This window comes from Scomber japonicus, chromosome 21 (genome assembly GCF_027409825.1).
Source record: "Scomber japonicus isolate fScoJap1 chromosome 21, fScoJap1.pri, whole genome shotgun sequence".
Lineage (NCBI taxonomy): Eukaryota > Metazoa > Chordata > Actinopteri > Scombriformes > Scombridae > Scomber > Scomber japonicus.
This window is the reverse complement of record NC_070598.1, coordinates 9,913,039-9,940,469: the sequence shown is the minus strand read 5'-3', so window position 1 is coordinate 9,940,469 and position 27,431 is coordinate 9,913,039. Positions and strand designations below refer to the sequence as shown.

General features: G+C 39.6%; 1 protein-coding gene across 1 annotated transcript in view; it reads left to right on the top strand.

Moving 5' to 3' along the window:
* The first annotated feature begins 2,782 nt into the window (after positions 1–2,782).
* The window catches only part of rnf152 (ring finger protein 152), a 45,229-nt gene continuing 20,580 nt past the window's right edge, over positions 2,783–27,431 (top strand). The window contains exon 1 of the mRNA XM_053342280.1: positions 2,783–2,959. The gene's annotated coding sequence lies outside the window, so the exon portion shown is untranslated. The remainder of the gene's footprint in view (positions 2,960–27,431) is intronic.

The window sequence follows — 27,431 nt, the reverse complement described above, 5'->3', positions numbered from 1 at the left end:
AAAATCTTCTCTCCTATGAGGCATTGGGAATATAGCAATATTGTCTAGTGTCTTGTGTCAAAAAGCATACTTGTATTTTATTAGCATGATAAGGCTTTATACCCCTCAGGATGCATGCAGCCCGTGTCTATAGTCGAGTGATAATCAGAAAAAATTGGGCAAATCTGTCCAAAGCTGACTTTCTACAGAGGACACACTTTCACATTTCTTCATTGAGCTAACTGAGCAGCTACCCACTGCAAAAAATGTCCATCTGTCATTCAAGCTAAAAATTTGTTTGACATAGTATTTTTTGTCCTAATTGTTGCTTCCAAGTTAAAAGACAGATTACAGTGGAGGGAAAACAGGAAATGATGGATGAGAGATGGGGAAAGAGCCACAGCCAGACATGAATCAGGGATGTTGTGGCTCATGGCACTCTGACCCTCACGCCAGCAGAACACCTCTTCTGTTGAGAAAGCTTGAATTTTGACAGCTGCCATCACAGCTAATTCTTACTAATTCAAGGGAAGTTATTCTCTAATATACTTCTGCTATTTCTTCCAAAATGTATCACGTCCTGCATACTGGAAAGTTGACCCATCAGACTCCAGATGTTTAGTAAAGCAAATGTAGAAGCTTTTCTAAACTGAGGTTGACATTGATAAAGGATTCTCTTACACTGTCATGTTTCAAGATGGTACATTGCAATGGTAAAAGTACTGACCTCATTCTACAAGTGACATGTTTCATTTTTTTCAGAGGAAAATTATAAAAAAATAATATTTCAGTTAAAATTATTAAAGTCGGCATGATTCTGTGGGCTCAGCAAGTGTTTTTGTTGTAATTGTTTCAAGGGCATAACCAGGATGACGGCACTCGACTTGTTAAAAATATTCCAATAAAATCAAAAATACTTCATGCATAATCTTGTGGTTTCATCACTTGTGCTTTTTTTCATGAGTCAGTGGCAGCTGGAATTGTAATTAGAGCAAAAATGACGTCACTGAGTTTCTTTATAACTGTATTCATGAATTATTTGAAGGCAGCTATCATATGTTAACAAATGGAGATGTCAGCACTCACACTGTATATTATAACTTTTAATGGTCCACGGCAGCACTTTGATTTATTTGGGTTGGTGCCTGATACTCTGATAACACTGTGAGTTGAGCATGTCAGTCCTTTTGTTTAATAGCTATAATATATTAACATACAATTGCTTTCTGATGCAGTGCTACTCCTCCCGACTCCTTACATGCAGATCATAGGAGATTTCTAACTCATTATATAATACCAGTCAAAAGTCTGGGCACACTTTCCCATTCTCTTACACTGTGTCCAAACATTTGACTGTACAGTCTGTCTGATATATTTTTTATTTAAACAAAGACAGTAGTTTGGAGTTGGAGTAGATTGGGCCCTCTCCCCAGGGCCCCAACCTTTCTCATAGACTCCCATATTAAACCTTTGTTTCAGTGGTGTGTGTTGAAATAGAAAGGGTTGTTAGTTAAAATAAAGGTGGTAACAGTGGATTGCACCTGGGGACCCTTTAAGGGCAGGGTCAACACTGAGGAAAGTCAAAGAATTTTTACAAGACGCAGTAAAGATATTTTGCTTTGGGCACAACTGAGCAGCAGCTGAGCTTTTAGCTTATCCCAGCAGAGGGGAATTTGGTCCAACTGGGAGGCGTTTGGGCTGAAAAGACAGGGAGTTTGGCTGATCAAAGGGGCATTTGGGCAGAGGGGAAACTGGGTCAAACAGAGGCAATGGTGGAAGAAGTAAAACTAACAATACAATGAATACTTGATTGTAATTTAAACCTTTGCATTTTCTTCAATAAATGTACATAAGAATATATGGCCGTTATACGTAATAAAATGGGCCATGTGACTTATATATTATATGACAATTTTGGATGATTGATTCTCAGGCATTAATGCACATGAATCATTGTTCTGTTAATCTTACTCCAGGTCCAGCTAGTTTCAGCTTTCTAGTGGTCCCCAACCTGTTGGTCGAAACCCCCCAAAGGGTCACCAGAAGAAGAAAACATCTGAGAAGTTGCAAATAAAGCAGGTCAGGGGCCACTGCTTTAATTTTTGAAAGTGCACTATATTTTTTGAGCTAATCATGATGTTATTATCTGTAAAAAGGCAAAGTAAGTGACCATAGTTGTGAAATAAGAGTAACAAGTATGTTTCCTTCTGAAATGTAGTGAAGTAGTGTGAAGTAACATAAGATAGAAATACTCATGTAAAGGACCTAAAAACTGCACAGTAAATGGGTAAAAGTAGACTCAGTTATTCCACCTTTCAGAGTAGACATGTGTGTCTCTGCTGTCACATGAAGCATTAATGTGTCCCACTGAGGCTGCACATCCTGACTAAATAAAGATTTTTTTTTCTTTTTTTAGAAATGTCACTCAGAAGACAAATCAAGGCCAGTCTGTGCCCCCGTGTGCGCCTCTGTTGACACTTCAAACCACTGTCTGACACTACAAAGCCAAGTCAGGATGGACATTTTTTGCAGTGCAGTCGGAGCCACTGAAGCCGCCGGAGCGCAGCTGTGCAGCAGGACTCCTGGCTGCCTGCTCGGGGTTGCTCACCACCGGACACACTCACATCATCACACCGCAGACTGAGCGTGTTCATACCTGCAGCCGGACCCCGAAGCCTGTAATATACATGTATGTTTTCTTCTTTCTCCTACAGTGAGAGGGCGTATCCGCTCTCAGAGGGAGGCTGAGCCAGCAACGTGCGACTGGAGGGAGTGGGAGGGCTTCTCGTTGTTTTCGCTGGTTTGAAACATAGGAAGAAAACAGTGCACACAGCCACGCCGCCCACTAAACAAGGCAAAGACAACAATTTCGCAATCGCCGCTGCTTCCCAGTTTAAATGTACAGAGGAGCTCAGGAGCTCAGACACCCACAGACAGACGGAGGACTGCCGCTGTTACCCCACAGAGGAGCCAACAAAAGGTGAGCAGTCTCTCCTCTCCTCCGCCCTTATAAGCATTATTTATTGTCTGGAGTCTGGCTCAACGGGCTTCGGAGCGTCGGGGAAACGAAACAAAGTTATTTCCGAGGGGTGGGTTGCTTTGTTTTGCCGTGTAAAGGTAGGAGCAGCATCCTCCTTGTTTGGCTTTGTCTGCTCACTTTTGCATGTGCAGTATGTTCGTTCAATCAATCATGCAACACGAGATGCATGACTATAACGTACATTTAGGTACGCCTAATGGAAGAAAAACGCATTTTATTCTTGCATATTCTCTCTAACTCATATTTCTGTGGTTCAGTATTTCCTTATAGTTGCTCACACAGCCAACCAATACTGTATTCTCCTTTTGTTGTCTAACTATCAGGCGTCCTTTGTGTTGTTATCCACCTTCAGCTGACAAATACAGTGCTGTCTGGACAGTTTGCACTAATGTCATTATCACCCATTGTTACAGTGATTGGATCTGGTTAAGGAAAAGCAAATACAGTAAACTTTTATCTCACCCCTGCATGGACTATGTATTCATATAAAGAGGAATTTGTAATTAGGTGACATGGAAACCTGCTGCCACCCACATCACTATCTGATTTTTAGTGTGGAATTCAAAGGAAACAGTCCCACTTTATTATTAAAAGCATCTTTACTTTCTACCACCTCTGGAGTGAAACTGCAAGGTGATAATGAAATATAAGTGGCTTGTTTCCTTCTCCTGTGTATTTTTTAGGAGCTGAATTAGAACTGATGAGCGTTCCAGCTGTGCCACAGGCCATCCATGCACAGCCTGATGCGGTGCTTGTTTGTTTCAGTTTTGTGAAATGCTCAAAAAAAATGGGTCAGATGATGATGATGAGGATTTTCTGCATGAAGTCTGAATGATGCCTTCCTCATTTGCTATTACATTTGTTTATGGCTCTTCCTCTCCTCTGCATCCATGAATTTGAAAACCCTTGTAATCCCCTGTGCTGTTTTTTTTAAAGCCTGATTGGCTGGTACTGGACTTCATCCAATATTTAGGATGTGTCAACTCTTACTTAATTCTCCTGCTAACCTAATTGCCTGCAGGATTACTATGTTCGAATGAGAGTTTATGTCAGTTTGATTTCTTGTTCTGCTTGCCGTAAACCTTTATTGCTTTGTGAGCGTGTGTGTTTCCTCCTTATCTGTAAAATAACTTCCTGCAGTTTTTTGTGTCTCAAACTGATGATGACACAAACAACTCTATCAAGCGCCTTGTTTGCTTATAGATGACTGCTTCACATCACCTATTGTCTGCTTCAGTTCCTGTAGCCTTCAGCTGGTATCAATTGTAAAAGGAAATCTCAACATGAACAAAAGTTTTATGTAATTGACTTTTAAGCTATTTCCTGTATAACACAGAGCTGAAGCAAACATCTCAAACCAGCTTCTCAAACTTGAAGATTTCTTCCACATTGTTGTTAATTTGACAAAACAAGGAATCTGAAGACGTTACTTTGGTCTCAGGGAGTATGTGATCATGCTGGATGAACTGGTTTGAGGGCCTTGGAGTAAAATGAGTTGTTGGGGAACCTGTTAACCCCCAGTTCATCTAATTTCTGTGCAGTTGCCCATACCTGGTGCCAGATTTTCTGTTCGTTATTTTGATGAAACTCATTAATTTAGGAATATGCGACATGTGCACACTAAACTGAAATAATCAAGGGCCTTATGGTTGCAGCTAATGATAATTCAGATCAATTAAGCTGCCAATTACTTTCTCAATTAACCTTTTCTATTGTTTGGTCCAAAGATATTCAGTTTATTATTACATACAAGAAATAGGGGCAAATGCTCATAAGTGAGAAGCTGGAAGACTTTTTGCTTTAAAAATGATGAATAATTCATCCATTATTGAAAAAGTTGCTGTTTATTCCTCTGTCATTTACTAATTGATTAATCAACTCGACATTTCAACTCAAACTACATTAGGACACCTTCAAAAGCTGACCTCAAGAGAGATTATATAAAGCAGCATTGACCTTAATGTCAGTTGATATTTAGTGGTGCATATTCCAAAACTCATTTGCATTTAAATCAGCTGAGACACAGTAAAAGGTTCACTATACTTCCACTGAACATGTTACTACAAAGTGTGCAACTATTATATAGAATAGATAATGAATTGCTACTTGGATAATCAGTTAGTCTCTTATTCCAGCTTCTCAAATATGATTTTTTTTGGTGAGGTATCTGTTTTATTTTATGAATAAATACTAAATATCTTTGTAGACTGTTGTCGGGACCAAAGACAGATATTGTCATTTTTCACATTTTTTTGGACAATTTCCTGAAAATAATGATTAGTTGCAGCACTAGTTTTGACTGTCTACTGTTAACTGTTCCAAATGACTCAAGGACAGATGCTGTCATAGAGAGGTACTAGACGTGATAAATTGTACAAATGGGGCACACTATTTGGACAGCCTCTCCTTTTAAAGGCATTCATAATGGTGCATTCAGTTGTTCACACACAAAAAAGTGAAGTACTTGTGTTAAGAATGAAAAGAGGATGGTTGTAGATCTTCTGGACATTGTATTTACAATGTTGACATATTTAACAAATGAAAGGAAACCATTCATGGGCATGCGAGAGGATGCCAATTTATCTGCAAATTGTGACAAGTGACATCATGTGTCCGGTCAAACAGGGCCTGTTTAAATCATTTTTGTGAAATGGGTCTAATTGCTGGGTGAAGTGGTCATGATTGCCATTTTTGGAGAGTTACGTTGCCCATCCCAGTGTTTAGAAAGGTGTGGAAGGAGGGGGCTTCAGGTGCTGTTTGATGGCCCCACAAGCATTTCATGTGAAGCATACTCGTGCTTAAGCTTAGAGGTTTTTAGGTTACTGGTGGGGTAATTCAGCCTTGCTTGTGATGCTCATCAAGCACTCTCTTTGGACAGTGAAGAAGTGGTTAACTGATAAACTTATGGGTAATAAAAAATAGCCACAGCCCTGTTTAAAATTTGACTTGTTGGAGTCAGTTGAGCTTTTGTTCCCGTCCCAGTATCTCTAATCCAGTGTGAGATAATTACATCAGTAATGTGAATATTTACATATGTATTAACAGTGTTTGTCAAGTGCAATGTATGAACAGGGATCAGCGCCAGTGACTCATCAGGAGACAATGTGGTAATAGGCACAGACAGGCCTACATGTTACAGGACAACAGGTTTGTCAAACAGAGTGATTGAGGACAAATCGTCCACTCTGCATTACAGTTCAATCAGTAGTCGTTCAGGCAGAATGTTCTACTTCCAGGACTAACAGATAGACAAAATCCTTTCCCTAAACTAACCTTCACTGTCTGGCCAAGTTCACATTTACAGTTTATATTCTTTGGCTCAAACCGTTGTAGGAAGGTTTACGTTGCTGCCTTTTTGTTTTCGATTTGTTAAAGTTCACACTGTCTGACTTTAAGCCATTCCTCTAAACAACAGGCACATGCATTTATAAGTTGCTTGTTTATTGGACGGAGTAGTGGTATCCTGTCAACCTGCCAGGTTCGAGACTTTGGCAATGAGGGGCGGGCAGTCAAAACAAATCTGATTGCACCCTGCACTTTTAAGTGAAACGTGATGGATTTGACTGTGCTATTAGTGTGTTTACACAGCTTGAGATTAAGAGCACACAAAGAAGAAGCTGGATTTTACCTTTAAAACCTTTTCTGTGATTGCTCCTAATTGTTAGATGACGAGTCACGTTTTTAGAGCTTTGAGCCCTAGACAAGTAAACAAAACAAAAACGGTAAATGTTCCTTTAAACCTCTCATAGATTTGGGCTTATACAGTTGTATAAAAGCTGCTGAGGCATTTCACTAAGACAAAGGCAAATGTAGAAAAACATGAGAGAGCAAAGGTCTGGAGCTGGCAACAAAACGGTTATCACAGTCATTCAAATGCAAGTTGTTGAAACAAGATAAGGTATGCGTACTAAAATATGGAGCACTTTGTTTTTTTAGGTGGGGAATATACTGTGAATGGCTACAGAAAGATGAGGCCATTTTGTTGTTTTGAAGATGTGTTATTATGATAGACTAACATCCAGCTGAAGATGTTTCCCCACATTCGCCCAAACACATGAAGAGAAGCTCTGCAGGCTTCATGGCCCTGAGGAGGAATGAGATAAGAATGAGATAAGACACATTATCAGGGGTGCAAACATTGTCACCTTTTGGTGAAAATTGCTATTTTGAATCCAAATGATGTCATTTTTGTGTAGATCCTGAGAGGGGAGGGAGGGCATTAGTCTAATTTGAAATAATGGACCAAAAATATCTAAAATGAAGGTAGCTTTAGCCATTAGCGGCAACTTCTACTGACATGCATGCTAAGCTAACCATCACGGCTCCAAACTTAACACCAAGCTGCAACTTCAGTATGTGATATTGAACCGATAAGGAGATGAATTACTGAAAGTTAGAGCAACAAGCTTTCATGCATCAGTTTGTAATGCAGGACAACAGCATGATCGACTGTCTTATTGTGATTTAAGAGCAAAATTAGCTTTATTGAAAAAAGCGGCTCATTTCTGTTTCTGTTCAGTGAAGAAGCCTATACTCATTTTGAACCAGACGATGGTGCACACTCCTCTGCTCCGCCTGTCTGGTTGGTTGTTCTGCCACTGCCCGAGCATCTGGAGTGACTGACCAGCTTCACTGTCTTTGAGCTGACAGCATGTTCAGTGACACTATGGAAGTCTCAGTATATGCAATTAAACAGCCCTTTTTATAGTTTTAGCTCAAAATATATCTCTGAACACAGTGGCACAAATCATTAAACCTGCATTAACCGATGTTCTGCCCTCCTGTGAAACAAGCAGAAACAACTAATGAACACAACACAATGTCAGAAAATAGAAAAAGTAATATTATGTCAATCGGCTGATTAATTCTCCAGCACAAATTTCTTGTCCATGTTTTCAACAGAAATAAGTAGAAAACACAATGTCAGAAAATAGTTATCATAGTTGGATATATTGTCCTTGTTATCACCATTCAAATCTATACAACCAATTCATTTATGATTAAGTTGTTTACCAGAGCACACATTTGTTTACACGAGCAAAACAATATCCTGCAGGGAATTTAATTGTGTAGTGGATGCAATGCACTTTAATACACTTTTGGACCTGGTTCTGCACTCTCTTGGCTGCTTATTTAATTATTTCTAACCACTCTGAACTGATGTCCACCTCACATTACTTTTGTAGCCGTAAGATTACATTAATTGTAGGGTGAGTTTTTCTATTTATCTTCATGCCAATATCGGCTGTAAATCCACATTTTAATGCTTGTGAATTTGCATCGTTGTCATCTTTTTCACCTCTGATGAGTTTTTGCCCCTGATTATATGACCAGAAGTATGTGGTCAGTGTGTACTTTGAGTCTGAGACTGTTATTAATGGTTTGACCCCTGAGTTCCAGTGAATGGGAAATCTTAATCGTACGGCATACAATTATATTTTAGCCTGTAGTGTGCTAATTCCTTTCCGTTTCCTGTTCAACATGTGCGCAAAGCCAGGTCCTTATCGCCTTATCGCCTAACATCAGTGTTGGACCTCACTAATGCTCTTGTGGCTGAATGGGAGCAAATCCCTGCAGCTAGGGCCCAAATCTGCTGGAAAGCCTGAAACCAGAAGAGTGGAGGCTGTTAAAGCATCAGATTAATGCACATGATTTTGGAATAAGATGTTTGGGTGCCCATACTGTATACTGTTATCAATGTAGTATAAGGGTATTTTCAAGCCTAGACTGTAGGTCGTCGGCTCGCGTCTGAATCAGTGGTCGAGTTGGTTTCTTTTTTTACACAGGAAACCATTCAAGTGGTAAAAGTCACATGAGGACGTTAACTAATTGATCTATTGTATTTGAGGCAGCAGCAAGAACATAAATACAGGAAGAAGGTCCTGAAGAAGGTCCTCAGACCAAATGTAACATACTTTGTTGCGCTAGTCCAGTTCAGATCTCGATTCATTGTCCAGCTAGCTGCTAGCAACTGTGGATTTTGCTCATCTGTGTCCCAGCATGTAAAGCACACCTGATTACAGGGGGCTGTCTAGCTCAGAACTGCAGTGTATGCCTAATTGTTATGTAGGAACGAGCTTGGATCATGTTTCTCACCACAAAGGAACTGCCCAAAATTCATATGGGACCACTTCCTCAAAGGGTGCTGGTACAGTTATTATGGAACACAGTTTGCTATGTTCAGATGTGCCCCATGGAATTGCACCAAGGGGGAAAACAAAACATGCCTGGATAGAAAGCGTGCAAAGAAACTCAGTATAATATCTCACTTTTTGTTCCAGTTGGGGTCCAAATTTTTGTATTGCATTAGATTGTATAGGAGATTTACTGTACTTTATGTGAAATCAACCTGCTTATTTAAGTTATAATGTTGGAAAAACTTTTCAAACAAGGTCCTGTGCAATGCTGCCAAACCATAATAATTCCCAGCAGAAGCAAGCAAGAGTGTTGTCTGCTATTTGTGTCCGACACTAATTTCCAAACAATCTGAAGAGCTCAGATTATGCAGACGTATAGAATTCAATTGCTGCTGCCAGTGCGACTAAATCTCTTGGGGAATATGTCGCTTTACATCATCAACACCTACCAATATTTACTTGGCTTTACCGAACAGCTGCCTGAGCAGTCAGAGGGAATGAAGGTAAACATTGCCTTTGTTCGTTCACTGCTTTGAAATCATTCTTTGGAGCTTAACTTGTCCTGAAATCTTATTTCAGCCTCTTTTCTCTTTCTCTTACTCTGGATGGATGTGAGGCATTTGAAATATGATGCCTTGAGTTTGACATTAGAAAAGGTTGCAGGTTTATTCTGTATCAAACTGAAACAGGCAGCTTGTTTTTAGGGGGCTCTTGCAGGTTTTGGATCACCCTTTGCATTTTGGTCTTCAAAACAGTGTTTCTCCAATGCTTTCAGATAAGTTGAATTATATCAAGTAGTGCAAAAAATAATAGATTTTAGAATTTTTTAAGCGTGGGGATGCTTCACAATGTTTATGTTCTGTTCCTGCACAAATGCAGAGACAAATAAATGAATCAATTCCATGCAAAGCTATCATTATTTCTCATATTTTTAAATATATGTTATCTCATACTGCGATGGCCTGTCACCACATGCGTCTTTCAAGTAAAGCACAGACATTTGCTTTATTACTTTGAGTATTGATGAGACAGAAACTGAAAGTCTGCTCACAACTAATTGCACCAGCAAGTGTTTACAAAATAAAGATTTATGTATCCCTAAATTGAACCACACACAGCTATTTAAGTTGTTACTAAATATATGCACCCTAAAGTGAAATTATTGATTTCACAGCTTAAAGTCGCCATATATGACCGTCAGCCCCACTAAATGTTGTACTATAGCACCAGCATCTCAGACCAAAACAAATGCACGTGTTGTTTGGTCAATAATGTTGGAGGGGGAAAAAACGAAATCCAACAGCTCACAAAACTGGCAATGCTGATCAAATATGGATCAAGATTCTGTGACTGAGTTGTCTGTTTCTCACCTAAAATCTTTTCAGAAACATATTTTAGTGACTGTTTTAGCTGTAATTTCAGAAAATTTGTGACACGGCCACCATGTTGGAAACACACACAGATGACACTCAGGGCTAGCACGTTCACAAACACGCTTAAAACAGAGAAACTCCGATAACAACACACACAGAGAGCGTGTGACTTAATTCTCTGCTCAGGACAGCGTTACTCCACCATATCTTTACATAGCAAATAGTTGTTTGCTGACATCTAGTGGGTCTGAATGTCATTTCATATTACCACTGAAAATAAATGTGTTGTGCAAGTTATAATAGCTTAATTTCGTCCATAATGTAGATATTTTACACATGATGAATTCGATAAAATTTGTGACCCTTGATTATTTTATCAATGTTGGAGGTGCATGTGATTCATATGCTTGTTTTGAAGCTCTGTTCTGAAGTTTTAACAATTCAACACCTTCAGTATAGGCTATGCAGAGTAGAATAAACTAACTCTCTGCCTAGTTTTAGGAGCACGACTGGGTTAATCAGCTTTACCCTCAAAATTATGATTGAAAGTTGTGATGTTGTGCAGGTCTAGCAGCCTCTGCTCTAGTTACTGCATCAGTTAAATAATTATGACAACATGTTCATTAACTAGATCAATGATTTCATGTTAGTCTCAAATTGAATATGTCGAGCTGATGTTGATGCTGGCTGATGGAGGATTCACCAAATGCGGGATTAGACAACGTTCTACACAAGCAGAGATTTTTGCCCTGTGCTCGTTGTTTCTCTAACCTCTTTGGGGACCTTTCAGTCCAACTCTACAAGCCCTCCATACATCATTTCCCACTTTATTCTCTTCCCATTTCCAAAACTGCACCTCCGCTGTCTCCTTCATTAATTTCTCTTCTCCCAAGACGTTGGCAGGTCCGCTTCCACCTTTCCCTCTGCTTCATTTGCATCTTGGCTCCACATGGCTGCCCAAGTGTTTTCTGGGAGTCAGGTGGCTAATTGGTTCCCATCTGTTGGGAGAAAGCGGCCTTTACAGGATCTTGGGTAATTTGTGTGAGGAGTTTTACCATATTGATTGAGGTTTTTTTTTTCCCCAGTTTTTCCTGCACCCAGACTTCATAAACTGCTATCTTTTCTTCTTATCATTGCAGCAGTTGATTCACCATTTTCAACAGTGTTTTTTAGGCACTTGGTTAGCTCGGAAATTGTTTTGTCATTGAAGGACAAGGTCTGAGATGGAGAAATGTGTGATGCATGATGTATTTTTTTCTTCTGGTACTCTGTCAATTGTGAAGGAAAGTTCTGAGGAAAGAGGAAATAAGCTAAGAAAACGCAATAACCTGCTGTCCTGATGCTGCAATGCTTTATTCTTCAAGCACTTCCATACGAGCAAATGCACATCAAGGCTCTGCAACACGTCTTCATTGCTGTGTAGATCTGGGAGGAACAAGACAGATAATATGCAATTCTTACTGTGTTAATCCGAGGTTTTAATTTCACAATCATTATCTGCAGCTCTAGTTGCTTTTCATGTTAAGATAAGGTTCAGAGGGGAAGTGGCGAGGTCGAGCACAAGCAGAGAAAACCATAACAGGAAGTGACAGGAAACACTGAGACGCCTATTCAGACATAAGAACCATTTAAAGGACAGTTTGTTTACAGCTGTGCTACCTGAAGTTAAGAAAACAAATCATTTCATTCAGCAGAGGGCAATGCCTGTGAGACCATTGGTTCTCAACCATGCTGAATTTCACTTCACCTGTGTAACGTTTTTATGTTTAACGTTAACAAATCAACAGAGAATACTGTGTTTGGTCTCTGAAGGTCTCTGAGGCTGTATGAATAATCTCGATGTGTTTATTGTCTGGTTCATATCAAGAACCAGAACATTCTCTGCAGCTTCTTGGTATGTAGAATCTATACAGTTTGCATATTTTGTATTGGTGTTACTGTCATGTCATACAAAATTATATATTCACAGCATTTCATAAATATTTTAGATGACATTAACATTAGCATTCAATATCATGTAACTATATTTGACAAGGAAAGTTTGCCAAATGATAATTATTCATGTGGATTATTAGTAAACAGGAATTTAGACATGGGTGATGACAATATACTGCACAGTTCACCTTGAGACAATAGCAATTTGTGTCTGTAATTGATATTTCTTATATCGGCAAAGCATAAAATGACACTGTCTGAGTTTCAGCTCAGTGTTTAGCTGTTCAGCTGCAACTTTACTTTTTGGTTCACTCTCAGTGCTCTCATAGCATCGTTTTGGGTCGCAGCAGGCGGTTGTTTTCAGAGAAAAAACTCTCAAAACCAATTGTACACTACCTGCTCAGCACCAAGCAGCAAACAGCCACAGTTAGCTGTAGACTATGAACACAGCGGAGCATTTAGCAGCTAAAGAGCCAGATATTTCCCTCAGGAGTTGGTAGAGATCAAAACAGAGCTAAAAGAGAGTGAATATTGGACAGAAACATGACTCCAAATGAATGATAATGTTGCTCTGTAACTGCTCGATGTGGAAATAAGGAACTGTTTGCTAACAAGTTCAACATGTCAGTGTTGTGTTCATTACTTGTTTCTTCTGAAAACAAGTGGCCAGTAGGTTTAATTTGTCATGTATTTAAGCAAAAAGAGACCTCAATATCTTAGTAATTTTATCTATTCATATTTTCAGAAAATGTACTATATCACAATATGCATAAATATTAAAATTGAACATATAGTGATAGTGTTTCATCCATATCGTGGATGTCCTACAGACATTTATTGCTCATTTCAGTCAGCAAGAAGAGTCAGTCATGTTCAAGTAATATGATAATATAATATATGATTGTAATTCAGCCTTTAACAACACAAAAACTAAAATTGACAGTCATTTTGTTGCACAACACAGATCCAGATCTGTGCTTCCGATTGCACGCACTTTGTTCTCTTTTGACAAAATGCCTCTGACTGTTCAGATCTCATGATGAGCGCTCCACTGTGGCCTTCCTCATCCCTCCCTCTTCTCATCACTCTGCATTGGTGCATTTATATTCATCACGTTCGTCACATGATCCACTCTTAGAGAGCTGTTGATGATGAATCAATTTCAAGCTCTTTTTGAGAGCTTCCTGACAACTGATGGGGTGCCTGCGTTGACCTTCGGTAATGAGGTAAGGTCTCCATATCTGCCAGGCGGGGGAAAAGAGAAAATAAAAAAAACAGATGATTTATTTTCTCCTCAGCAGGACAAGAGGGTGAATGGGCAGATTGAAATACAGGGCTGCATTGCTCGGGTAAATTGAATTTGCCATTTAAAAAAACAAAAAAAAAGAAGAAGAAGACGAGATGAGAGGCGGATGAGGTTTAAAGTGGCAATTGAGAGAAGATGACAGAAGGAACTCTTGGTGTTAGAACTCCAAGGTTATCCCACAAATTGAGACACATTCAGAGAATTGCACACATCAGTGGATGTGTTATTTCATGCAGTTATCATTGTGTTTTTAGTTCACTGCTATCAATGATTTGATTGTCTGCAGCAGGCTTCTCTTTCCTGTTGCCTGACACTCGATTTGTTTAGCCGCTCTATCTAAAATGACTAGCATGAATACACACGGACATATTGATACACCCGGTGTTGTGGCCATCTATTCTTAATGACAGTCTTCATTACATTTTTTGGGGAATGCCGTGAACCTGTGGCATCTGGCTTGGCTTGTTTCTTCTCCTGCCTGGGATTCCTGAAAAGGATCCAATTTGAATCAATCACCAGTCTCCCTGGTGTTCCTGTTGTTTTGTTGGATGTCTCCTCCTATGATAGATGCTGTTATTTCACTTTGCAGGATGGATTGTAAAAGGTGACGAATGGTGAAGGCATCCTCTAATGCATCCTCTGTTGTCAGAGGAAAATCATTTACCTTGCTTTCACAATCCATTAAGTCAACAAGAAGAAGAAAAAATACAGTGGTTGTTTCACTCTGTACATGACAATTACAGAATATAGGCTGGATGATACCTGGTAATACTGAAATTCACACATAAAACATGCCATTATGCACATTATTGCATTTTTAGAATGGTAAATCTCATCCAGCCAAGTCTGGTGCAATAAGTTAGGTGCCTCTAGCAGCCATGTTAGGCAGCTTAACCAGCCAACATTTATGACCCCAATTTAGGGTGATTTTCATGGGGTGTAATGAACCTTCCAGTAGCCTCATTAGATGTATAGTCATTTGTGCACAGCTAATGAATCACTGTAATGTCTATATGTCTTTTACAGCCTACAGTATATAGTGGTATTTTTGAATGTTTTCTCATCAAAAATTTGCCCTGTAGCAGGTAAAACATAGTTATAATGAATAGAAAAGCGGGGCTGCAACTAAGGAATATTATCTTTATCAATTCATCCATGGATTGTTTTCTGGATTAATCAATTCAAATGTCAGAAATTTATTAAAACTGTCAATCTGCCTTGAATTTAGACCCAAAAAATGCAGAACACTGACTCAGATAGTTCACACAAACCAGGTTTATTTTTGGAGGTCAAACCGGAGGGAATCCAGAGCAGATGAAGCCAGGTAGATGAATGGAATATAGTACCGTAGTGGTTCTGAGCTGAGGTTCAGGGGGATCAGGGATCCTGACACAATCACGGCCAAAATCCATCCTAAATGTCTTTTGTTCTGACCAACAGTCCACAACTCAAAGAATATCAGTGTAATACAGAAGACCAAAGAAACCAAATATATATTCACATTTAAGAAGCTCATCAAATCCTCCCATTTAAGAGTCTGGAACCTGAGTGTCAACAAGATTAACCAATCAATTAATCGACTGTTTGTTACAGCACCAAACATCAATGGGCCAGGTGTCTAATAGTATAAAGATGCCATGATTAGAGTAAGTGAAACTGTTGTTCTCCTGCCATAACATGTCACAAAAAAATCCCTTTGTCCAGTTTATTACTTAGATGTACCAACACATGCTAATAGTAGTTGTTGTATGCTTCCTGGTGAGATGAAATGTTGGGTAAAGGCTTCAGCATCATTGCCTGAGTGTCTAATCACATAAAGGACCTCTTGAAACCAGTATAGTCTGTAGAAATGCCAGCTGCAAGCGGCACATTAAGGTTGATTTCATCATTGTGCATTAAAAAGCTGCTTTTGTGATTCATGGCTCCTTAAAAACAGCTGCAGGAGGAAATGACGCATTTTCATTTTAAATACCTATAAATGTTTTTTTATACTTAATATTTCACTTTATGTTGGTTTCTTTGACTTTAAAATCTAAATTCCATCCACAGTACACTGATTATATCTATAATGGCCTCTTTCTCCATTAAAGGATCAGTCAGTAGTAAACAACTACCTCTGTGTGTGTGGGGATGATGTTTGCACGACTGCACACGAGCTGGTGGGCACATGAAACATGTTCCAGCCTTCAGGACGAAGGTCTGTGCTCCTCTGAGTCACCTGCAGTCTTGTGTCAGACATGCGTCATTGGGTCATCCCCCTGAGGACTGACCTGCAAAGTGCCATCACACCTCAGTACTCTGGGTTTTTATAGCATTTCTATACTATAATACACCTGAAATACCACCGACCTTTGGGACAATGACTTCTTCCTGAACATAAAGGGATCACGCTCACGAAGGGCTTCTTAGGATACTACAAAAACACTTCGAAACACTTTTTTGAGTGTAAAATGTTCCCTGATAGATGGTTACAGAGAATTTTGCATTCAGTTAGATCAATCAGACGAACAAACACATTGTCGATAATTGCTTATTTGATCAGAGCTACTTTCATTTCCTGAGTAGAATAAAGATCTGTCATGTAGTGCTGTGGTGGATTTGATCAAACGCAGCCTCCTCATTCATTTCAAAGAGAACAGTGCCTCGGCTCAGCGAGGGAGGGCTTCAACAAAATAACACCGGTTTAACCTGTCTCAACTTTTGCTGTAATGTAATGCAATGCAATTCCAGTTGTAGGTAGCATGGTGAATTAAGGCTTTCACATTGTATTTGAAATTCAAGCCGCCATTCCAACATGGGAAAGAGTTAAATATTCAGTCTTTAATGATGTGTTTAAATTCAAAATGATCAGTATATATGTGCAGCAACACAGGCCTTGTAATGCACTTATCCATTACATGCACTGTTGCCCTCACTAAACTAAGCAATTAGTTTTTCTCTTTCCTGACACAAAATGGAAAAAGCTATTGATCCATGGTGAACTGATATTCCTGATGCCACCTAAGAAGAAATGTGAGGAAGCATTTTAAATTCATTAAGGCAGACTTTGTAAAATACAGCTGCTTTACAGTAATGTTAGCTTCTCAGTCATGTGAATGTCACATCAATTCTAGTACGTAGTTTTACTAAGGCTACCTGTTATTTTTAACTTAATTGAAATGAATGCCATGTTTATTAAAGACACGTGACAGGCCTTGTGACATGATCGGTGTATTATTGTGCAAAGTCTATTGTTTACCCTGCTATCATTGAATTGCAGCAGAAAATGATTGCTCCTGTGATAACTTTCCAGAGTTGTGAAATCCTGCCTCATAGTACTACATTATATATTAACCAGTGTGCAGGCTTATCAGGTGTACTATCTTTGTCTCTGTAGGTCAAACTCATAGTCATATCATTGAAACTGGACTATATATAGATAACAATATCAGCCCATATATCAATATAGGATTTTTTTTACTTCCTAATACCGGTACCAGCATTGGCGCCAAAAATTAATCAGGTCCCACTGTACTTTACTGCATTTTCTTTCCTTAGTTTTTGACAGATCATGACTTCGTTGCACATTAATTAATCCATGCAGGGAGATACTGGGACATCCACAAATAATTTACTGGAGTATTTGTAATAGTTATGGGCAGTCAGTGTAGTGTAAGAAAGCTAACAGAGCAAGACAAATCATAGACACTATACATGTCATGTTCGTTATGGTTAGAATACTAATCATGAAGCTACAGGCTTGTGGTCTGAGCCATTTTAGAGGCATTAATAAATCTTGTTTTCGTTCATAAACCTTGTGTGTAATTGGGTTTTATGAGTGAGCAAAGACCAGAGGAGACTCTTTAACTTTGCTGTGATAATTGTTGTTATTACCCTGAATAAGGAGCTTTAATTTGACAGGGGCGTGAAGCGTGATTTGTCAAATGATCCAGATATGATTGACGAGCGAGATTGTTTTATGGTCGATTTACGATGAGAGAGGGAGGCACAAGTCGTGAACATCGGGATTTGCATGATGATCTAATGTTGGCTAGAGGAGCGTTTTACCACAGTGTTCGTTGAGGGTTTATGTGTCATTTTTGATAAGATGCCAATGGGATCCTGGACCAAGGGGGGTTGGGGGGGTTACACATCTGAGGGTGATGGATGTGTGGTATTTTAGATGGATGAGCCTGTATAACAGCATTGAGCTGTGAAGGTCTACAGTACATAACCTCCCCGTGTGAAGGGAATGATGTATTGACAGAAATATACAAGACCTCTGGGAGTCATTTACGACGCAACACAGGTGACACAACTCTGCACCTGACCTCTTGACCTTTAATGAAACCGCAGCCAATAGACTCATCATGCTCTGAATTTACACGCAGCTCGCCTCAGATGGAACTGATGGTTGTCATGTGACCAGTTTTGCATATAGATTAAAGCATGAAGGGCTGTGACAAATTATCATCATCCCTTATCTGACTGCAGTTAGTCTGAATACTCGTCGTGTAACTGTGCGGTTAGCATCAGCTAGACACCTGACCCACTTTCCTTTTATTCCAACATCTGGGGCTGTCTGCCTCGCTGGCTTGTACATGCCTTCATTATTTATTACGGGGACATGACACAATCTGTGACAACCACTCCTCATGAAAGCATCATGAGAAAAGGAATATCAACACCAGCAGCATATGGCATACATAATGATTTTGGAGAAGCTGTGGAAGATAAACTACCTTTTTGGCTACTTTAGTATACATATATGCTCTGTGAATCACTTGTCCTGTGTTATCCTTGATGAAATACCATTCTGCCATCTGTTGACATAACTGGAGTCCTTATTGTACAGCAAATGAAATCTTGACCGAAGCAGTAATGTGGCTGTCTATCATTGAAGAGCCACAACCTACATAGCTTCATTGCTAATGTCTCCTTATTTAACTTACAAAGGTGAGCACACATCTTGTCATGCAGCTTAGCTTGTTGAACGAATCCCCAAGCAAACATTCACCGGGGGAAATTACAGATAGCTTATTAGTTGCTCAGCCGCAGCACATTTAACAGCATGTAAACATACCTGCAAATGTCATTTGGGATCTTACTCTTCAGTAACACCGCTTACAACACACTGTCGGTCCTACCAATGCAAAAACAACAACATTAACATTACATTACCAACATTATATTTGACTGCAAAAAGGGATGATTACATGTAATTTCAGCTTGATTTTAAAGTTTGGTTACTCTGTCCTGTTTTTGCCAGCCAGAAAAGAAGATATTTCTCTGCCTCTGGCCACACTTCGCCACGGGTGTCTAATTTTACTTTCAGATTTGACTTGGGGATTCAATCTGAAAGCTATTTCACTTCATAAAAATTGGCTTGCAATGATGGCAGCAGTTGAGTTGAACTGCAGTCAGACAGGTTATAGTAGGTGTATTTTTTATTTTGATTTTTTTTCTGTGTCAGGTTCTGGCAGGCTTTGGCCCCAAGGGGGAGTTGTTAATGTGGTTGTTATCCCGGGAGGGGAAGGTCTTTGTTAAACTTTATTTTTTTCAGGGTGACCTCCCCTTTTGAACCTAGTGGAGCTTGTTTGGGGACATTCTGTGGAAAAGGCTGCATGCTGTGTTGTGTCTGTAGGGTAGAGGAGTCACAACACACACCTGCCGTGATTGAGATTGTTTTTCTTTTTCTTTTCTTTTTTCTTCTCATATTTCCTCTGGCACACAAGGACATAACCCCTAAAGGGACAGCTGGATGACGCCTTGGCAGAAAGCTGTGGTGAGGAGAGAGACAGAAAAGAGAAGAAAGATGAGTGATCAAGGAAAGTTGAGAAGGATGGCAGATAAAAGAAAGACAGCATGAAGCTCAAAGGCAGATTAGCAGCAGGGGAGTTTATTTGATTTTTAACCGCGCTAGCAGCACAAAACTAAATGTGTCAGTCTAACACTTTGGTCTTGAGTTAAAAATCTCAACAGCTGTAAATTGATTGAAATTCAGCATTTGTGTTCCTCAGAGCGCAAAAATAACATGATTGACACCCTGAGTTTTCATCATGTCAGCAACAGATACATTATTGCAGTCATTTATCACACAGAAACATGTTTTAGTTCCAGTTTCGTTGTTAGTACGTCGGCAACTATTTAGATAATAGACAATCAAATTGTGGGTTCCAGCTTCTCATATGCTGCTTTGCTGTTTCTCTTTGTCATATATGGCACTAAATTGAATATCTTTGTCAAAACAAGCAAATTCAAGACATTGCAGTAGCACATTTTTTGAAACATTTTATAGACAAAACTCTTTACATTTTCCTTCATTTTTGACTCTTTTGACTCTAAAGATCCAATTCAATCGTTGGGGGACAAGTCTTACAGTGATATCTAGGACAGCCATTTTGGATCTCAGACAGCCCAAAATCACTGTGAAAAAGAGCCTTTAGACTAGTAATAGAATTGAGCCAAGTCCGATATTGTTGAACCATGACTTTTTATTTCCATAAAAACATATCTTTCATTCATAGTAGTAAGGATCTAAGAACAGTTGTGTCTCAATCCCCTGCAGTGTAATAATAGGATGCAGTCGTAGTTTACGCTGCGCTCTCCTCACATAACACGTAACATATTTTTCTCTGAATTATTTCATGGGGAAGTTTTCCATGTTTTGTTCCATTTTAGCTCTCTGTGTATGGTTGTCTGATTTTGTGACAAGTGGTAGTTTCAGTGTCAGATGGAAAATATGATACTATTATATATATACTATTTTTTATCCAGTTTGTCCATCATTTCACATTTTAAATTGTGAATCTCTGTCGCCTCATCCATTCACACCATAATAAAGACATACTGTCTTTGGATTTACCACTGCTCACTCTCACTGTTCAGCGCTGCCAATGAGCCTGTCCACATAGCCAAATTTATATGCTTGGCAGCCATTCCACAGATCATTGTTGGGCATAAAACAAGTCATGGGTGGTGGGAATGGAGGAAAGAGGGTGTTGGAATGAATAATTTTCCTGTCTCTCATTTCCATTCAGAAAGGATACAGTCCTGAGATGGGTTGTCGAAATTAGATGTCATGTGTGTGATTGCCTTTGAAACTGATAGACTAGTCTGTCACATGTGTCACAGGAGAATACTCTTATTTTATGCGATCCACATGCTAAAAATGATTTTTCGCCTGAGAATTTCACACATGCTCCTCAGAAGATAACTTAGCAAAGCAGTAAAAAAAAAAAACCCATCCTCATATCATCCTAGCCACCAGGGAGTATGCGGTAGCATCCCATTTACTTCATCCAGCAGAAGTCCTCCACTGGGCCTCTAATGTGTCTTTATTGCCACAGGGAAGCGCTTCAATGACTTTGCCCCCAGACCCCCCCCCCCCCCACCTGTTTTTCTTTACCTGTTTTTAAGTCTGAATCAGCACACAAACAGACAGACAATCTGGGCCAAGCCGCTTCCCCTTCTGTCAGTGTCTGTGCATCTCCATGGCAGCCAACTAGGATTCGCCCAGCACCTTGCCAGCGGGGAGGTTGATGGTCACATTTGGCGCAGCGGGAACTGACCCTTTTGACACACACACTTAACACATATACACAAAGACACACACATACACACAGTGCAGCTGAAGATTGTGGCAATAATAGCAAAGGTTTCATGAATCTATCTATCTATCTGTCTACATTTTACATATTTTTAAGTCAGTAGTAAGGGTAATTTTTGCTTTATTTGCTATATATTCATCTGTATTTCAAATGAAAAAAACAACTAAATCTAAACAAATATACTCTCCTCTTAAAAAAACATATGGATATGGAAGTACATCAAATTTTAATTTGTCAGCTCAAGGTGGAAGTAAAGCTTTAAATATTTTTCATCAATATGTAAGCAAGTATAGTTTATTATAGCTTAAACTGAAATGTTCTGGTCTAGATATTTGTAAATATATCAACTTTAATTTGACACTAAACTTAAGGTGCACATTTAAGCTTTACAAGCTTTCAAATACATCTTAAATGTTTAATGAGTGGATAGAAGTCGTTTCGTATACATGAACACCTGTTGTCCTCTTTCTGCTCCAGATCCGGGTTTGTCTTTGCATTAATGGGACAGCCAGTTGTCTTCCACCTTGTGAGCCTGTTTCCACACAATTTGAATTAATTGGATTGTAAATTGATCCTACTTTGGAGTCAAAATCCTGGACGCTGAAGCTTTGGCTGCATACAACAGTTTAATCTGAATACTAAATGTTATTAAAAGCCTCCCCTGCTTTGCCTCTGTAGGACAATGTGTACCTGGTAATGAGAAAAAAGCCCCATGGGCCTATTGTATTCATCGTGCACCAGCATGGTATAATTCAGTAATTAATTGCCTTAGTGCCTGGATGGCGCTATAATGGTTTGAAGATAAACAATATGACTTATGCCTTCACAAGGCGTTGTCCCTGCTACTGTTCTTGTCTTTTTATCCAAAGAGGTAAGTAGGAGGACGTGAAGTTAAACTGTAATGTTTTTATAATTAATTGATAAGAGCTTCAGGGTTATGCAGTACATGTTCTGGAAAACGCTTTCCTACAAATGTTTTGGAATAAACTGTTGAATGAATGTAACTTGTGAATATTTCAGAAAAGGGATAATTAATTCTAGACCTACAACTAGTGATTGTTTGGGTTATCAATTCATCTCTTTTGAGAAATCAATGTATCATTTACCTTTTTTTTCTCCAGTAGAATGAAATCATGATGAAACAAATAAGTTGTGTTTCTCTTGTTCACTTGCTTTTCCCCCCCTGTGCTCTTAGCTTTTTATCCAACACTCTTGTAAAACGAGTCAGGAACATGACACGCAACTTTTAAATGCCTATAAAAATTCTTAGAAATTCATGACCCTGACTACTGCAAACAAGCTGCAGCAGCTGGCAGTTTGGTGTTTGACCGGTCACTGCTGTTCAGTACTGTAAATGGTGCCCTCATAGACCCTAGAAAGTAACTCCAGAGAGGGGGCTTTTTTATACCCAGAAATATGGCAGAGGGATTCAATTTAGGCCCTGGTTCATCATGGGGTAACAGAAACAGAGGTATTAGCGCCATTTTCCACTGCAGGAACTTTGTGTGGCTGGGGCTGTTGATGCATGTCTCCATAGCAGGAACCCCCCCCCCCCCCCTCGGAACTTTTACGGGGGCTAAACGAGTCCCTGCCGTGGGGTAGGTACTCGGTTTGTTCATAGTGTCCACCACCATGTACACGAACACACAAACCAGAAACACGGCAACCACCTCAGCTCCTTCCACGTTTACCTCCTTGTTGTCGTTTTATTTGTTATGCTTTCGGCGAGTCTCCTCAGTGACGTCACGGACGTTCCTGTAAAGGTCCCGCCTCCTAAATTTGACCATGAACTTCCTCAGTGGAAACGAGGTAGTTCCTAGACCCTGTAAAAATATCTATGGTGGAAACAGGAACATTGGAAGTTGCTAACAGTTCAACAACAGTGATGTTTCCTTTTCAGATTTCACATTTTGATACTTTTAAAAAGGACAACTATGCTGTATTTCATGATAAAAATAAAGATAGGCATTTTTCAGAAGTGTTAACAATAACATTAGTGACATAGCTAAATGGAATGCAGACATCATTCATTATGTTAATTGCACTTATTTTTCTTAATGTGACATAAGAATGTTTTTTTCCTCTTTAATTAATTATTTCGTGACCTCCGTTTGTGACGCCTCGAGGTTCCCGACCCCGCTGTTATTGCTGGATTAAGCGACTAATTGTTTCAGCATGACTTGAATAATTCAGTAGTCTATAAATGTACTTCGTAAGAGGAATAACTTTAATCAGAAACCTTTATTTTCTTCATTGTCACATTATAACACAGCAGATATCTCATTTTGCTCCACTAGCGGCATACTTTTAAATCACTGAAACCTCCTCGGCTATTGTGCTTCACTATTCTAAGCGTGGCGCCTTTGCTTCTCATCTCCTCTGCTTACACAGCGGAGGCTCAGAGGAACTGCAGGCGCTCTGCACAATAAAGATGACAGGATAAAAAGAGAAAGAGAGACTGGCGGAGAATGAATGAGGAAAGGAAGCTAAAAGAATGGAGGGAGAGATAGGACGAGAAGCGAAAAGGCCAGGGAGAGAGGATAAGCCACGTCCCCCTTGTCTTGACATTTCTCTCTGTCTCCCCTGGGAATGAATACCTCAATATAAATGTTCCGAACTGATGATGGAGTGGGACAGGAGGAAGAGGAGGAGGGCGGAGAGTGAGGCTTGTTTGATGTGCATTAGTTATTACACGCAGCAGAGTCGGCCTATAATTTGGTTTCAGGTTGATGTGATTAAAGGGTTCGGGCCTCAGCAGTTTTCTCCAGGCTAATTTGTTTAGGAATCGCTGATTTCCCGCCGGCAGTCGGTGACGATAGCGCTACAGTGACTCTGCTGCTGCTGTTGCTGGTGGTCATGGCAACAGGAGGGCCCACAGGTGTCCATATTGATATCTTTGTCGAGCTAGCTGCTCCCTCAGTGGGAAGGATTTACATTCAGCACTTTGCACCAGGTGCTGTTTGTCCTCGCTGTAGAAAAGGAGTTCACCTGGATCCATTGCTTAAGCCAAGAACTGAGGGGTTATCTGCAAATGAGACATGTAGATTGGATTAGAATATATTTATACCACTGCTGTTAACATGTGATCCTCATCTGGATAAGGAATATGTTAACTTTTTGGGAAATATTTGTAGTTTAGAGACGATTGATGGATACAACTGTGATGTTTTGCAACTATGTACCTTGAGCCGCGAGGCAATGAGCTCGCTAAACTAACAACAAAGAACAAACGGTAGACTCAGGTGTAAACCAATTTCCCAGGAAGTGCGCCAGGCCTTGAAGCAAATTTGTAATACAAATTTACAACATCATGTGATGCTATTAGGTTCTGTTTCAACTGGAGGAAGTCTCTACTGAGCATGCTTCATGGACACATTGGGCCCATAGAGCGTGCTCAGTATGTTCTCAGGAAGTGCCTTTTTTGGCTTCATGCACCACTGAGCAAATTCCATAGGAAAGTAAAAAATGCAAGGTTCTGCCTCTGACTCTGCATCCGGTAGGCTTTTTTGATTAGCTGCTAAGTTGTGCTGCTTGACCATTTTTGCTATGCCAGACAATATTTAATGGCACCAAAACTAATATAATTTTGGAAGCTGATTTAGGCAAACTGTTATTTAAAAATGCAGCCAGTTTATCAGCCTAAATCTCCAAATTGAGGCCGCATTCATTCCCACTAAGTGAGAGAAAATGGATCCCCTCCTAATTATATTCTGGCATGTGCTATGAACACATCCTCAATCACAGGAAAGGACGAATTAGAAGCAGGGAGATATTAGTGCATTCGTCCAGAAAAAGCTTGGCTCACCGCCGTTAGATGTGTTGGCTCTGCTCTGGTTTCCTTTGGTTTAAAGACTCAGTTTGGCTGTGAAGGCTAACACGTGCGTGCTGGGTTCACTTTCACTTCATGTCACCTTGCAGGATTTCTGGGCGTTGATGTTTCTCAAAAGTCAAAAACTGAACTTCGCTCAATGGTAGCTCCACAGGCAGCGAAACTTTTAAAACTCTGAAGTCCCTGTATTTAACTTTCATTTATAGTCACCCCAAATTGAAATATAGCTTTTTAGAAAATTAACTTGATTTGTATTTGAAAACCGTGAGGCAGGTAATGGATTATAACCACATTTTAAGCACCATATTTCTGAAGTGCTCTTTGAAATTACTGCCATTATTTTATAATTTAACCACCTTACAGCATTAAGTCTGACAGTTGTGCCATGCCACACAGCAGGTTTTGGGATTGGATTTCTCTGCGAGGTGTTTGATAAAAAAGAAAAGCTTTTATCTGCATCCAGAGGCCTAACCTCAGTGGGTCGGGAACTGATCCTGCCGCTCTGCTTCCTCCCCGACAGCTGATGATAATCTGTCCACTCTTTGGGTGGCCTTACTGAAAGCAGGAGCTGGCTGTCGGATCAAACAAACCTTCTCTTCGCTCCGCTCTCAACTTTCACTACAAAATGTGTACTGTAATTGTGCTGTATGTCTATGTGAGCTATACACCAACAAAGGACAAATTTAGATTATTGTCTTCTGTAATTTACAATAATGTTTCTTGAATAAATTATTATTCAACAGTGGAAAACCAGGGGCAGGTGGTAGTTTTATTTGGGGAGCCACAGGTTTGGTAATCACAGTATCTAAGAGGTATTGAACACATCCTTTTTGGCTGCTTTTTTTTTTGCTATTTTTGAAATCCCAAAGGCAGGATATTCTGAGATTGCATCTGTGGATGTCCACACTTGGCCCTGAAATGAGCGTTTGCATTTCCTGTGGCTATGTTTACTTATTGCAAATCAGGCTTTTCATGTATAATGAATTATACCCATTTGATCAACCTTAATCCCAAACTTGGACTGCAGTGGGAAAGCAGAGTCCAACTCCACACTAATTGAGATGGATTTGCTCTGTTTGTCAAAATTAAATTCTGGTGTCTGTTTGGACGTGCTCACCCACTGGAAATGTGAGCGAGCACTCCATCCAGAGAAAGATGGATGACCGATTTTGGACTGTTTTCTGATTCTTAGTTAGTGAGAGTGCTGAGATTTGATTTATTGATTTGCAGAAAATGATGTTTGTTTACAGCCCCTGAAATGATGAAGATTTGCAGCATCTCTGTTTTATAAAACTATAAATTTGAACGTCTTTGGTATTTGGACTGTTAGTCAAACAAAACAAGCAATTTCAAGATGTCACCTTGTCCTCTGGTAGCTTGATAGGGGATTTTTATTATTTTCTGTCATTTTATTGACTAAACAATGAAAATATAAACTGCTAAGCTGGTAAACCTGAATGCAGTTTAGTGATTGTAGGATTTTGAAGTTTATATTCCACTTTATTTTGTGAAAAATATCTTTAAATCTGTGTTGCTATTAGTTTTTACAAAGTCAAAGTAAAATAAGGAGAAAACACCACAATGTCTATTTAGTAGCTTTTCCAGAGCTTCAAATTTATCACATGATCTTCATCAATGCATGCAGTTTGTTTAGTTATCATGGACATTGTCAGATTTTAATTTTTCTGACCTCTTGAAGGACTCAATGGATACAGGGTGACACCAATGAAAGTATTGGGGTATTCATTTATCTCTTTTGTAAGTACACTATGTAAATGGTAACACAACTTTGGCATTGCTGTACTCAAAATATGAGGCTGTGATAAACTAAATTGGCCATGCTGATGCTGAATCCAATGACAATAATCCACCCCCCCCCCCCCCCCCCCCCCCATTCAGATGGAGGGAGCAAAAGGCTATTTGAGGGGACTGACAAGCTAAATAAGGAGAAAAGAGCAAAGAGATGAAGGGTTTGCCTGCGAGGATGTTCATGGGTGTGTGCATGTGTTACTGTACAGTACTATATTCGTGATAGCATGTTAACGCTGCCCTGATTAACAGCTCTGGAGATATATCCCCCACTTGAAAGGCTGATTTGCATACTATGTTTCTGTTTTAAGTCTATTGATGTTCTTTTGTCCTCCCTCCTCTTCTAAAGCTTGATCTATGTCTTTCTCCACGGTGTCTCATATCTCATTCAAGCTAGTTGTAGTCCTTGGGCACCTCTGTTTTTTTTGCATCTC